Source organism: Nuphar pumila, chromosome 10 (assembly GCF_984573655.1).
Source record: "Nuphar pumila chromosome 10, dmNupPumi1.hap1.1, whole genome shotgun sequence".
NCBI lineage: Eukaryota > Viridiplantae > Streptophyta > Magnoliopsida > Nymphaeales > Nymphaeaceae > Nuphar > Nuphar pumila.
In genome coordinates, this window is record NC_143258.1 from 77,743,335 (window position 1) to 77,759,686 (window position 16,352).

Consider the following 16,352-nt stretch of genomic DNA (forward strand, 5'->3'; position numbering starts at 1 on the left):
AATAGCGATTTGTGGCATCGCAGCATAGTGATTTAAGGGTATTGTTCGACTATCGATCAAAGCGGGTTGACAAAGGTTGTTCAAGTAAGCTTTTTTCAGGCAATGAGCAAGGTTGCGCTTCATTTTTTGATCTAAGTATGCTATCACCTGCGCGGTTGAAAGCCTACTTAGATCATAAAATGAAGCGCAACCTTGCTCAATGCCCCAAAAAAGGTTACTTGAACAACCTTTGTCATCCTGTTTAGATCGACAGTCGAACAATACCCTCAAATCACTATGCTGCGATGTCACAGATCGCTATTCAACGATAACCACAAATCGCCATACAGTGATGTCATCAATCGACTTCCTACAGAAGCAAAAAATCGCTATCTATCGATTAAAGCAAATCCAACCACGGACCGCAAGTCGTCAGTGACAAATGACTATAAACTCAAAAACAAATCTGGCATTGTGGAGATCGGGGCATGCAAAGAGGCATGACAACTAAATTAATAGCCCACACGAGATTCCTGTGACACCTCCAATTGCCTTTTGAAATCATTATTGTTATCCTGTGAAAAGTTGTATCCATATATTATAAATAAAAGGCTACTGAATGTGTCTTTTCTCTTCCTCACTTCATTTCTTAAGAGGTAAGTCAACCTCTTCATCTGGTACAGGGGGAACTTTGTTCGCTTTAACAGTGGAAGTGCAAGTGTGAGTGGTACTCCACAATTTCTCACAATCGCTATGTAGTTCAACCCATGGGTTTTTTTTAGATCTGTGGGGTTATTATCAATAAACGTTCATTATCAATTTATACTAGTATCGTTTAACACCGCAAATCGGCGTTGACTAACACGCTTTACAAAGGCTGAGTATTGCTGCACAAATCACTTTCCCGCGATAACCACAACTCGCTATGCAGCGAATATGAAGTCGAATTACTCAGTTACAATGGATAACAATAAATGTTTGATTTGTCGTACAATATTCATTGATCATGTTGGTTGAGCAGTACATCTTTTAGGTAATAAATAGTCGCACGAGTACTGGAAGTTGTGTTTGTCTTCTACTTCGTGAAACAACAACAATCAAACCGACGGTTCCTTCATAAACCTAGAGATCTGTCCTCCAACATACAAAGTTGTGGTCGGTGACGCAGACGAAGACAGCTACACGACCAACAATGGCGAATCATGGGTATATTGTCTACACATTGTCTACATGTTCAGCAAAATCCGTATGTTTCATGTCGTTTTTTGCGATTTGTTTTTTGTGTACTGTATAATGTAATTTCAATATCGTTCATTGCAATGTCCGCATTCATTTCAGTCGAACATCCACCGACGAAGTTGGGTGAAAACTTAGTCAATCACTCCTGGAGGACATCAACCGAATGCACAGTGAATTCGCACAATACAACATGATCAGTAATTTTGTTAGTATGAAACTAGTAGCAGTTGTCTATATACGTAAGTCATGTGTACGTGTGTTAACAACAACATATTTGCTGCAAACAGACTATATCCGATTTCGTTAGTTATATTAAAAGCAGCGCACCAAGCCAGACTGTAAGCATCGTAAGCCTGTATTTCATGGTATATCGGTTTTATTTTATGTTGCTTTTCGTTATTGATTTAGTCCAATTGATTCGTATGTTATCGTTGGTGTTAGCGATGTTTCGGTTTGCAGACTATCTTACGTTGTTTGCCATACTCTAGTGGATTTCAAGACGGCATACCTTATTGGGTTAACGGTAATCACTGCAGAGACCTTTTGTCAAGTGAAAAGGTAAGCAAACAAACCTAGAGTGCAATATTACAGCATAACAAGTGCTAACATCATTTTTTGATGTATTTACAGATATTGATTCCTACACTCTGGCAATCTGAAAAGCATTGGGTCTTATACGTGATGAATTTACACTATAAACAACTATGGTGTTACAATTCGTTGGAAGTTGACAGTGGTTTACGGCTAGACATTTCCCATCTCGTAAGTTTCAATATCTATGTGAGGAACAAGTCGTGTACTGGGGTCATGAATTTATTGTCGGTCGCACTATTCTCAGATCAGTTTCTTCAAAGCCATTTTGGGAGTCGATGCTAGCGAGTGGATCTATCGCACGACATACCATGCTCCTTTACAAGATAATGGCGTTGATTGCGGGGTATTTGTAATGAAGTACATTGAAGCAATATGCAATGGTGCAGAACCCTGTTTCGACGCTGTATGCCATTTCTTCGCCTCTGTTATTGGGGATTAAGTGCATGTCTATTGCTTCTACTTTACAATATGTTTTTGCAGGCTGATATACCCGGATTCCGCGAAGAACTCTATAAAAAATTGACGTCCTATCTAATTGCGGAGGAGAAACTGACGGAGGCCTCGCGAGCATCTAAAAGTGTTGTAATTGATAAAAGATGTGCGCTCAACCCGCGTGGTTGACAGTCGCTGAGTGAGACTACGATGTATTTTAATGAACAAAGACTTCTAATGTTCGAAATGATAATATTCAACATCGCTATGAAATGTTGTATGCTTAAACATCGCTTTATTGCTGGCATATGAAAAAAGTGGTGAATAAGAGCCATTAATGTAGCTTTCGTATTTTACGAATAGTACAAAGCGATACGCTTAGTGGTCTACTGTCAACTACACTGCTACCACCATGAAAACTTGTGAAAGAATTTGAAAATTTCTTGAATTTTAAATAACGTTTCCTTCAATTATGATCTTGCAGACATATGAAAAAAGTATACATGGATACGACAACTGCGTCGAAGCCGCCTATATGCAGGAATTATCGATTTGTCGGTTCCTTATTCGCGAAGCAAAGTGGAAGTGTGTGTTGTGTCATTCAAATATTAATGAAACGTCCTATCACCCTCTGTCAGTTTTCAAGTATATACGCCAGTTTCATTAAACCAAAAGCAAATCTTCAATAAAAATGCACTCCGCATTAATGACAAAAATTGAACAATGTCATGCCAGAGGGCTATTCTCAATAGTAATCAATGCGATTGGACCGAATTTTTCGATCTCAAATAAATCCACAAGTACGTCCACACGCGTCCCAAGAAATTGCCTTAGGTGTACATCAGTGTACATTATCGTAGGTTCAGCAATACAGCGATTTCTGAGAACAAACCTTTCTTATTGATAAGTTCACAGAATGCGATTTTTAGAAAGATCTTTCGTCGTACAGTATTTTTTATTACTGAAGAACAACTTTTACCAGCATTGGTTATGCGTATACAACAATGGTGGAGCTCCTACTGGCCATCCTCAGCGCAACAGCACCGACTGGGTTGCTGTCGAGGAGGAGGGCGAGAACGGTGATGGCAGAGCTTGTTAGGTTGTACAGACAAAGCAATCGACAGGTTTCACTTTACATATTTTGTCTGCCGTTCTTTTTAAACTCAATCAATTGTTGGCATATTTCGTAGCGTATTTCCGGCATATGATCCTGCAACAAAACATGTAATGTGAAACCAATATATAACAGGAATAAATAATAACATCAGATACAAAGCTCATACAGCGTGGAAACAAGGTTCTTCTCCATTGTATATTGCTTCAATATGCTTCATTACGAATATGCCACAATCGACCCCATTACTTTGTAAAGGTGCATCGTCAGCACAGACAACATTCACTCGGCAATGTCGACACCAAGCCCGTTAAGGAATCCCGCATGTGATAAAGGGATAATATATTACAGTCCGGTCCACCTCGAAAAGCTAAGATTCACCTATGGGCACAAGCATACCAAATACATAGCGTCGCATTCTACGGCAATGTGGCAGTCCAATGAGTTGTAGCACCATAGTTGTTTTTCCAGAAAATTCATCTCGTATAGGACCCAATGGTCAGAATTTTGCCAGAGTATAGGAAGTAAAATCTGCGAATCGATAAAATAATTTTTCATGTTTCGCAGACATATCATGATGGGGATGTTACGACTAAACCTTGGAGAAGAGGTTTGTTCACTTACCTTTCCAAATTTTGAAATCTCTAGGCACTCATCATCATTGTTCCAACAAGGTAGTGTATCTCTGAATCCAATGCTGTATGGCTTTCGCTGGACGTACATCTGTTGCACGAAATAGTAAGATTTAACCACCAAGAAATGTGAGTACGTCATAAAAGCAAACAAAACAACAACGGACCAAACATACCATGAAATAAGGGCTGATGATGCGTACTGTATTGCTCTTTGGGTTGCTCTGGATGTAATTGACAAAATCACATATTGTCTGGTTGCACAAATTTATGAACTTCAAAACATACAAACCGGAACGACCTAGAAATTGATAGTGGTTAAATACTTACAAAATTACTGATAGTGTTCCCAACTGCAAATTCATCTTGCATCTGCTCGATGTCATCTACGCACTCGTCAGGGCGTTGCTGCCCACCCTTGCCTGTGGATGTTGAACTGAGTGCACCATGAGCGTGGTATTCAGGATTCGACATTGAAATTATTGTCTACAGTAAACAACAATAGTCCAAATATGACATAAAAAGGCAAATGTTGACTAAACCGCTCAGGCGTTTCAAAAAATATATGTCTTAAGCGCTAATGCTGGTACTGTGGATGTGGTTGTCTTCTTCTTCGGTGTCGTGCCTGACCGTTTTGCTCCCATCGTCCTCTCCATTGGTGCCGTGCCTGGTCGTTCCGCTCCCATTGTCCTCTTCGTTTGCTCCGTGCCTAGTTGTTTTTCTCCCATCGTCCACTCCTTTGGAGCCGTGCCTGGTCGTTTTGCTCCCATCGTCCTCTCCGTTGCTGTCGTGCCTGGTCGTTTTGCTCCCATCGTCCTCTCCGTTGTCGCCGTGCCTGGTCGTTTTGCTCCCATCGTCCTCTCCGTTGCCGCCGTGCCTGGTCGTTTTGCTCCCATCGTCCTCTCCGTTGCCCCCGTGCCCGGTCGTACTACTCCCATCATCTTTGGCACCGTGCCGGGTCGTATTGCCCCCGTAGTCCTCTTCTTGGACGCCATGGCTAGTCGTACTACTCTGATTGTCCCCTTCTTCGGCGCCATGCCTGGACGGAGATATCGATGACACCTTTTCAACACAGATACGGAAACGCCGTCCTCAGTCAAATATAAAGGTAAAGTCCTTTAACGTGCCGCCCTTTTTCGAAAACAGCCCGCTAATTAAATGATTGTGTTTTAAATAAATAAAAATACATCTTTTCGCATGCCGCCCTTTTTTCGATAGCTGCCGCCAAATTAAATGATTGTGTTCGAAGTATTTAAAAATACGACTTTCCACAAACCGCCCTTTTTTTCGATAGAAATAATTAAAAATGCATCGTCTCACATGTCGGACTTTTTCGGAAACACCCCAGAAATTAAATTATTCACTTTTAAATAATTAAAAACCCGTCGTTTGTCGGTCGCATTATAACAAGCTTTCAGGTATGAATAATCTTTCACGATTATTCTATTGATTATCGTATATGGATACATCGATATATTCATGCAACATACTTTCCTCAGCGGTTTTTTAACAACAAACCCTTTTCTTATCGCTATTGACTGTTATCATTTACGCCGTCAGAACTCGTTAAATTATTGTTCACGGCTTACATCGCCAATCCTTTTTGCGATATTCTTTCGAGGCGGAGACAAATACAGCGATTGCTAAACAAAAATGATATATCTTAGCGATGCCAGAGAGGTTTGGCAATGCCACGATTTCTGAACAAACATCTATTTTCGATTAAAGTTTATTTATTACTGAGATCCACAGACGAAAAGATATAATAATAAAGAATTAAACAATAAAAGAATGTCACGTTACTACAACTCATTATACAATTACAACAAAAACCTAGTGTGATAAAAATAAAAATCTAGGATTTATTCCGAGGCACTTGACGAATCAGATGAAATATCATAGACTTGTCTCTCACTTTTTATTTGTGCACTGTCTATCCTGCGTGGCATCTTCGTTGCGAGACCTTTATTAAGAAAACTGGTCATCATCTCTACCACTGAGTTCAATTGAATCTCCATAGTGCTTACTTTTGCCCTTAATTTCTTATTCTCCCTCTCCATAACTTTGAACTTTGCTGCAGAGACAATGTTCTCTTTTAGAGCAAGTGTTCGCTCTTCCTCGCGCTTTGTTACTGAGGGACTAGTCGTAGTAACCGATGAGAGACGACGTTTTGGTTGTAGAGACTGGGCTGCAACATGAGAAGGGCAGTTGGGAGGCATGGGTTCACAATTTTTTCAATCTTTAGATTTCGCCGCATTGGTTCCCAATACCTTTCGAAATAGAAGGGATCAAATTGTCGTCCTTCATGATCATACGATACGACAGAGAAACCACCTGAGTTCCAATTTAATAATTCGTCCCTGTAGCGATCAGGCCAATTCACGTTTCTGCCCCCACCACTATTCATCTTTTTTCTCACTTCCAAAGGCTTGTTGGGGATAGACTGCCCCAAGCCAGATTGTAGGAGAACTCGACTACCTTGCTGCAACTCGGCTTCAAAATTGCAGAATAGCCACAAATCGCAGTCAGACAATCTTGCAGCATCCGCAACAACGTCTTTATCATCGTCCTCCCCATCTCCATAAGGTCTCCAAAAAACCTGTACATTGGTAATTCTTTTTAATAACGAATGACAAATATATTAAAATTTATTTACGCATGATATGGCAACAACGATATGTACTACGAAAGACAATCCTGCAGCGATGAATACTTAAGAATGCTGAACATTACAACGATTTATAATACTCAATGGTAAATGCTGATGCGATTGTAAACAATTTTAGAACGTTTACCTCGTTTAGTTACAGCCCATCTAAAATGGACTTAGCATTATAAACTGCGACATTTATTCTAGCCAAGCGATCGATATTTGGAAAACTACAAATCGGAGGGCCACAACGTGGACGCAATGGGATAATATGTTCCAACGCCCACGCCTAACAAAAACAATATTATTAGTAACACCACAACCTGCAATGAGATTTGTCTACAATTACTGAGTATGTAATCAACAAATACCTGAACAAATGGCCAAAATCCACCAACAGTTTTCGTACCATTACTCGCACAATGGAGTTGACTGTACAAGTGTGCGAGCATAGCGGCACCCCATGCATAGTCGTCGACTTCGTCTAAGTCTGCCAGGTACTGCAACCACATGGAACTTATTCTCGAACCAGAACAATCATAAAATAATGTAAGACCAAAAAAATATAGAAGGAAACCGCACAACTCTGGGTCAGCTATTTCAGATGCACAAGTAGCGGAGTGGCCTTCCCATTTATTACGAAAAAATGAGACTTTCATTGATATAGAATTCATTCCACCAGAAATACATTGACTCCATTCGTCCATCGACATTCCTAACAGAGCCGTGCATTTCTCCCTTGCGTTATAGTTTGAATGCCGTAACAGGACAACACAGCCATCTCACTTAAGGCCAGTGATCCACGCCACATCTTCTAGAGTCATGGTGATCTCAAAAGAATCAAACTGGAATGTGTTCGTCTTATCATTCCATTTATTTACCAGGTGGGTCATGGTATTCCAGCAAGTTTCAAAATATTGCTGGTCCAAAAGGCCACCAAAGTGCATATTTTGTAATTGGTCCTTCTGATATGTACTCAGCTGACCATACCAGGACAGAACTACAGACCATTGACACCGACCTCCGAGCTTTTCACCTGGTGCTCTACTTCTCCTGTGAACTCCCTGTAACACAAAATAACATATTATTCCTACCAATTATAATTTAGTTTCATTTGTACTTATAAATAATATTCTACTAACCGCTATAAATAATATTGGTTGCAGACAGACTATCACAGTAATCGCTATACATATTAATACCTAACACAGTAATCGCTATACCAAAATCGCTAAACATGTTATTAAATCTTCACAGACAGAACATATATATTTACCTTGGTCGCTATTTTCTCCTGTTCTCCATCCAACCTGGGACTTTCTGGTGGGTCCACTGCCTCCAATTGCCTTTCAATCTCCATCTTTACCGGTTCCACCATCGCATGCCTTTCTCTCGCCTTCCTTTTCTCGCCCTCCTTCTCCATCCTTTCTCTATCCTTCCTTTTCTTATCCTCCTTCTCCTTCCTTTCTCTCTCTCTTTTCTCCTCCTCCTTCTTCTGCTTTCTTTCTCTCTCCCTATTCTCCTCCTCCTTCTTCTCATTCCTTTCTCTCTCCATTTTCTCCTCTTTCTTCCTTTGCTTCCTTTCTCTCTCCCTTTTCTCCTCCTGCATCCTTTCTCTCTCCTTTTTCGCCTCCTCCTTCTTCTCCTTCCTTTCTCTCTGCTTTTTCTCCTCATCCTTCTGCTTCCTTTCTCTCTCCATTTTCGCCTCTTCCTCCTGCTTCTTCCTTAACCTTTCCTGCACTTCCTCCTCCTGCTTCTTCCTTTCCCTTTCCTTTTCTTCCTCCTCCTTCTCCTTCCGCCGCCTTTCTTTCTCTTCGAGTTCTTGTTTCCTTCTTTCCTGGAATTCTTCCTCCTGCTTTTTCCTTTCTCTTTCCTTTTCTTCTTCCTCCTCCTTCTCCTTCCGTTGCCTTTCCTTCTTTTCCTCATTCTCCTTCTCCTGCCTTTGCATTTCCTTAGCTTCCTCAAACTCCTTCTCCCTTATTCGCATTTCCTTTTCTTCCTCATACTGAAGAATATTCTGTTCCTTCTCTTCCTCCTCCTTATTCATTTGCCTTCGCCTCTCCTCCTCCTTCTTTAGTAGCCATGCCTTGTTAAACATTGCACTGCGCTCCAAGTCTCTCCTCTTACATTGTGCCGCAGTTTCATCCACTAAATATCTAACATAACTTTGAAACTTCTCTGCATTCTTCTTCATCTTTTCCATCACCTGTGTGTTAATCCTCCGCCTTCTATTTATATTCTCATCAATTTTTTTTGCCTTTGCCTTCTCTTCGTCATCCTTGTTCTGCATCTTTCATAATTCAGAGTTCTTCCTTTGATCCGCAGCCTCAATATCTGATGGATAATCCTCCGCATAATACGATTCCAAGGCTTTTTCCCTGTTTTCATTGTTCTCAATCTTAAGTATATTTTAGTATCTTTCAAAAACCTTAGATAGATGAGACTAGCGGATCACTTCTCTAATAGACAACCCATAGAACGACGGGGTATCTCTAATCTGATGAGGCGCAAACATTGCTAACCTGCACAACACATTACACGATCATCATGATTAAAAATCGTCGGAGTATTTGGGTTCATAAGAAACAAATCGTTGTATAAGAAGCAATCTTCAGATTGAAGAAAGAAACCCTACACGAAACTCACCGAAACGATGGGAATTTGGATATTCCAACTGTAGAGTAAGCAATGGTAACAACTAATACGCAACAAAAGGTGGTTATTATGTTGCAGTTGCGCGTAAGACGGAAACAGATGCTCTGGAACAAAGGGAAAGGATGCTCCGACGACTCCAGATGAAAGCAAAGAATCTCCGGTAGAGTGCTTAGAGCGAGAATGAATTGTTTTGAACTATTTGAATCCTACAACATAACGCTTGCTACATACGCAAACTCTGCGGAACGTTTTGGCGCGATAACGATGGAGGGCAGTTTTGTCCTTTTCACGAACCGACGATTCAGTTTTCTAGAAGGAGGGCATTTATGTCTGTTCGAGGAAGAGGAAGCGAATGGCGGTAAAGGGTACTTAAGTCTTTGTTGCAGCACCAAATTACGATGCAGTATGATGCGGACAAACATCGGGATCCATGCCGGTCTGGATCTTATACGTGGCGCTATTTGGAACCCCTGAACATGAGATCTCAGTACCGACCCTGTTCGGGGGGGGGGGGCAAACAGGGGTGTAGCAAAAAAAAATATTTGGTGTAATAGTCCGGGGTTTGGGGGCAGCGCCCCCGAAATTTTTTAGGGAACATATTCTTTAAAGAACATAACTGAGCGCATCACATCATAAATACTAATACGATGAGAATCTCTACTGCTCATTTTCAAGGGGATCTAATAAAGATACTTGAAAGAACAGGTTGGACGCTATTGAGAAGCATTGATATAGAAAGAAGGTTTGAGAGCTTGGATGCCTCTTTTATGACATCAGACTGTGTGGTGAACACTTTAGGGAACATATTCTTTGCCATGAAAACTGAAAACATAAAGCTAATTCCAATTTCCAACATATATAAATGTTACAGAAAACTTATCTTAGCAGCTTTGGGATGCAATGCACCAAGCTCATTGAAGTCCCTCACACTGCGCCAACACAAAAGAGCATTAGATTGTTAGAAATGGAAGATTGTTACGAGCAACTTTTGATTGACACTTGAGTTGGGAAGGTCGACCCTGTTTGTTTTGAATTCAGGTTCTCTTGCAGTTAAGGGCCGACCTTTATATTTGGGGAGTCAACTCCTTTTGAATATAGTTATGACTTTCTATTTTGAGAGGTAATTGATGTTCTGTATTTTTAAGGGTCGACTCCTGAGTGTAAACGGTCAATTTTTTTTTTGGTCTATTGATGTTAGGCTTATTTATGAGGGTCGACTCTTGGGATTACATAGTCAACTCTTTTTTAGTGTGTGCTTTTTGGTGTATGAGTTTACTCCAGATGGGGTGAGTTGACTCTTTTGAGTTTTTTTTTTGTTGAGTAAACGTAATTAAGAATGTTTGACAAATGAATTTTTGTTTAGCTTATACTCATTAGTAATCATATGAGTAGTGGATTGTATGGCGACAAATTATTTTTCACCGTTGTCATTACAAAATTCAGGGACCAAGGCGAAGGCAGAACAAAACTCAAGAGACACTGGAGGCTCGTGGATCTTGACAAATGGACTTTGAAACTTTCTTTCGAAAAACCTTTTGGGATTTTGAGTTTGTGGTGTAAAAACTCATATCTTTTATGAATAAATAAAATTTAACAATTTTTTGACTAAGTGTTCAAACTCATTTCCAATAATGATATTGGTTTGATTGAAATGATTTATAAAGAACCTTTATATGACTTTTATGTTTTTGAATAAAGCTAAAAGTATTTCACCAAGATTTTTTTTTAAAATTACTTAGTAAAAATTCGAGTGTAACAGTGTTGGTTGGCGCAGGAGGAGAAGGGGAGCTCGTAGGCGGCGAGGAGAAGGGTGCTCATCGGTGTAGGAGGATATGGGGTGCTTGTCGTCCGTGCATGAGGAGAAGGGAAGCTCATAGGCGACAAGGAGATTGGATGCTCATCGGCGGGGCTCCTATCCATTGTTCGACAGTGGCGAAGAGAGAGAGAGAGAGAGAGAGAGAGAGAGAGAGAGAGGTAAACACAAAATGGGAAAGTTACCCTAAAGTGAGGCATATTTAGTAGACCCTTGCTAGCCATTGGATCTTATTAAGATCCAATGGCTAGCAAAGTTGCACTCAACTTGCTCTCTCTCTCTCTCTTTATATATATATATATATATATATATATATATATATATATATATATATATATATATATATATATATATATATATATATGCTTGAAAATTAGGTGCTTGTGGTATGTGCTTGATGGTTTTTTCAGTTTTTTTGATTTTATTTTTAAATTCTAACTGTACATATGTGATCTATGTAGTGGATTTTATAGGGATCAACTCTTGAAGTGTTTGATTCCGATACATAGGTGGGTTTTTATTAGGTTCAGAAATTCAATGGTCCAAAATCTTTGTAATTTTTTGAGACTCTAAATATCATTTTTTCATAAAAAATACATGATCACGGTGTGGATTCCTCGTAAATTGACCATGCCCAAAACATTTATGGAATCAAAACTGTGAAAAAACAATGAAAGAGCATAAAAACCCATCCAGCAGATATTGCAAGCACCTAATGTTCAATCATCTACGCTCTCTCTCTCTCTTTATATATATATATATATATATATAAAGAGAGAGAGAGAAAAGGTCAGATCAAGTAATATTCAAAATATAAAATTTTGTATTTTTTTTTAAAGGCAAGCTAGGGCAAGCCTCATGTGGCAGAGGGATTCTAACCTAGGCCTTCAGCTTGGCACAAAACCCCGCTTACCACATGGGATACCACCTTAGTGTTTTTATGTTTTTAAACCACACTATCTAACCTTGTCATTTATGTATGTATGCATGACATCAACATTTTTTGTGGGCCTTATTGGTTTACAATGAATGGCTTTGATTAAAGCCATGGATGGTGGTGATTTTAAAGCACAAAAAACTTACCATGATGATGGTTAAGCATGTGGTCATCTGAGTCTTGTGTTAAGTTGAATGCTCAAAATTAAATATCGCTGGCACATAGAGATTGTTGTTGCTTTGTGACAATTGCAACATGTAAGGTTAAGTGATCGTGTCTTCAATCTCAAGTTTCTCATGAGATGATATAGGGCTCAAGTTTGATGAAATGACAACTGACATCTTTTTTAATGGGTGACATGTTAAAGATCTGCAGTTCAAAGTAAAAGAAGGAAAAACAAAACACATGTCAAGTAGAGGAGGCAAGCCAATTAAGAAGCAAAATCTACCTAGGGGACGTACCATGCTGGAGAGTAGTAAGAGACGTCTTTTTAAAGTTAATTATGTAGTTAATTAATTATAAAAAAAATTAGTTTATTTTTTTAAGGAGTCTCTTTTAGAAAAAAAAGTCTTGTCAAATGAAAGATTCTAGATTTCTTATTTAGTATTTATTTTTTTGACATGAGTCTTTATATTTTAGGATAGGGACTCTATCTTAAGTCTTTCATTTTATTTATATATTATGATATAAGAAATGTAAGTCTCAATCTTTTTTTTTCTTTGAACATATCTTTTTCCTCCCATATGTTTTTTTCTCTCTCTTCTTTGTAATTTGGGTGAGGTCAAACTTCTGTAGGTTGATCCTTTAACCTTTCCAAGAGTTCAAGTCTTTTTCTTATTTGCTTCAAGACCAAACCATGTGGACAGAAGCCTTGGAAATGGACGGCTTCCCGAGTCGGGATATAAAGAGGGCGGAGCCCATAGTATCAATTCTCTCCCCAATTCCGGTAGTTTTGGGTATCCCGAGGAATAAAACCATGGGTTCTTTTCTTTTCTGAAACCGCTGTGCTGGAATCCGCTGCACCATTTGTTTCTACTTTCTAGAGAGGGTGTCGTATGGAAAAAGAATAAGATGCTGTTCACGAGCCGTCCATCTTATTAACCACGATTGCTCGTTAAGGTCCGTCTAAGTAGGCGGGTCCCATCTGTAAATCTTGATTATCGGGTTAGGGTCGCTGAAAATGGGTCGGATCCAGATTAATTTGCATAAATATCTATGGTCCGTCTAAAATAATGTCAGAGTTACCATTTACCAAAGAACCGAGTGGTGTCAGGGTTATTACGCACCTATGTGTAAATTATCAATAAAAAAAGCCAGTTAAAACTTGTGCTGCTTTCTTTAAAATGAATTTTAGTCTTTTTTTTTATCATAAATATTTATCATACCTAGAGATTTTATATCAAGCAATAATTTCAGCTTGATTTTGAATGTCATGAAATCTCATGTCCTGCACTGAACTTCCCAGCCCACAAAACAAATTTTTTTATCTCAGATCCTTTCATGCCTAAGTTGGGTCCTTTTGCACCCAGTGCTAGCACTTAAAGTTCGGATCCTATTTTTGCATCCATTAGGTTCCGGATCATGCTCGATTCGTCCACAGGGCGCACTCAGCAGTATGCACGGCGCATTCGGAGATCTGCAAACCCATAAGGATTCCCAGATTCCCTATATGGGTCGTTGGAGTCCGGGTAGGCTCCTCACCCGTGTGTAAACTGTGTGGTATGGCACCTGACCTGCAGTGCTGCACGCATCGTGTGATTCACCAAACCCCAAAAAACAAATTCTAGAGTAACCCGAGATTCTTTTATGGGGTCCACTAAAAATCAAAAGATTCCCACCCAAAATGACCAAAACGTTTTCAGGTCGTAGTTAATAGACGCAAATGATCTTTTAACCAGAGCTACTTGTTTACAAAATAGCCCATGATCAAATCCAAAAACCCTACCAGCCTTTATGAATATGAGAGGGGTCTGACTTAAGGATTTAAATTAGACGGCTTAGATTTATCTAAATTTAGACTAAGTACTTCATCGTGAGGGGTTTTTGGTCATTTTAAAAACAACAGTGTTTAAATCCAAACCCTAGCTTTTTCTGGCCAATAAGGGTATTCTCGTTATATCCCTTCAGAAAAAAAGAGAGAGAGAGAAGCATTGTTCAAGAAAAATGCTTTCTTTTTGGGCTCTGTTTGGAAAGTAGTAGTGGGATGAAAATTATGCATTTGAAAAAGTGGATGCTTTTTACTTGGTTCCATGCCGATCTCACTCCTCCATGTTTCCTTTTTCACTGTTACTTTGAAATTAATTATGTTATGGTTCAGGCCTTCAAGCATCCCTACTATTTATTTGTTTTTTTGACACCCGCTTTCCTTATTTTTGGCTTCAAATAGCTCTTTGTAGCTATGATCCGTATCCAATTGAACAGCCATATATTTTCGTATGTATATTATTTTACCAAGAATAATAGGTCAAATTTGGATCGAAGGTCAGACCAAATCCGATCCATTATTTTGAAATTTCAGGTCCCCTTTCTACTAGTTTGTCTGGTTACTTCGGTAATAATTTGACGGTACGGCCCGAAATACCCTTGAAGAACCGTTCCCAGGAAGGAGCATCGCCCTCTGCGCCACCACCATGGCTCAGCTCCGCCTCTCAGCCACCCCTCACTTTCGCTTCCCCGCTACCACCACCACCACCTTCGCCGCCGTTAAATTCTCCGGTCACCTCCCCGTTTATTTTCCGGCGAACTACAGCCTCGATTCCGGCCACGCTCCCGTCGGGATCTCACTGAAACCCTCCCCTCCGGCGGGACTTCGAATCCAAAGTCTAACTCGTGCTGCCGTCGGCGATGACGCCGGAACTACCATCGGCGGTGGCGGAGCAGGAGGGGGAAGGAGAGGCAGAGGCGGTGGCGGCGGTGGCGGAGGTTCCCGAGAGGAGGGGGAGGAGAGGAGATCGGACTACGGCGGGGGAATCTTAGGGCTTTTCCTCGAGGGGTGGCGATCTAGGGTTAGGGCGGACCCCCAATTCCTGTTCAAGGTGTTGATGGAGGAGCTCGTTGGCGTCTCCGCCTGCGTGATCGGCGACATGGCGTCCCGGCCCAACTTTGGCCTCAACGAGCTCGATTTCGTCTTCAGCACCCTCGTCGTCGGATCGATCCTCAACTTCGTCCTCATGTATCTCCTCGCCCCGACGGCGGCCGTGGCGTCGGCGTCTCCGGCGTCGAGCTCCCTCGCCGCGATATTCTCCGCTTGCCCCAAGAGCCACATGTTCGAGCCCGGCCCTTACAACTTGATCCAGAGGTCGGGGACGCTCGTCTACAAGGGGGCGGTGTTTGCGGCCGTCGGATTCGCCGCCGGGATCGTCGGCACGGCGATCTCCAACGGACTCATCGCCCTGCGGAGGCGAATGGACCCTGCATTCGAGTCGCAGAACAAGGCGCCGCCCACCGTGCTGAACGCGGTCACCTGGGCGATCCATATGGGCGTGAGCAGCAACCTGAGGTACCAGACGCTGAACGGGATCGAGTTCCTGCTCGCCCGGTCGCTGCCGCCGTTGGGGTTCCGGACGTCGGTGGTGGCGCTGAGGTGCCTCAACAACGTCCTGGGAGGGGTCTCGTTCGTCGTCCTTGCGAGGCTGACGGGGTCTCAGAAGGTGGTGGAGGAGAAGAAGGCGGAGGAAGAGGTGATACTGGTGGATCGGGATGATGGCGATGGGGATCTCAAGAGGGGTCAGCAGAATCAATACAAGTAGTTGGTTGTTCCCATTCGTTTTTTCCATTTAGGTTACACATAAGGGAAGGAAGAGGAGGCGACAGAGTTTGTGATTATGTTAAATTTGGCTGGCTTTGAAAGTTTGAATACGTATTGAATAAATTGCTGAGTTATTTAAGTGAGAATCAGTTTCCTTTGCTCTCGTGTGATCTCAGTTGGGTGGAATTGCTATTTTTTTTTTATTGATTTTCGGATGGTTTGATCTTCTAATTGCCGCTTCACAGTTGTTTGAATGGTAGGCTGGTTGTTTTCTATTTGAATTTCCATTAGGAAATGTGTTCTACAGGTGGGAACAGATATTCTAATAGCGTGTTGCGGTAAATGATTGTTCATTTACTTGGTCAAAAGGGTGGTAGACTGGTTTATTATATGCCACGAAAGCTTCTTGTCAAGGGAGAAAGATATTGTTTACTGCTTGCGTTATCTGCAGCATTAGAGGTTGTTGGACTTGTCAAACCAAGCCATGAGTGACGAACTGGTGTCTATTCACTTTCGTGAAACCAAGTTAGTATCTTGGCCTATGATCAGTCTTTGTTCC

At 41.1% G+C, this 16,352-nt stretch overlaps 1 pseudogene across 1 annotated transcript; it reads left to right on the forward strand.

Moving 5' to 3' along the window:
- The first annotated feature begins 14,597 nt into the window (after nucleotides 1-14,597).
- Nucleotides 14,598-15,953, forward strand: LOC149826929 (protein RETICULATA-RELATED 3, chloroplastic pseudogene; annotated as a pseudogene). The gene has a single exon (XR_016435123.1). The product of XR_016435123.1 is annotated as a protein RETICULATA-RELATED 3, chloroplastic pseudogene (transcript).
- The last annotated feature ends 399 nt before the right edge of the window (nucleotides 15,954-16,352 follow it).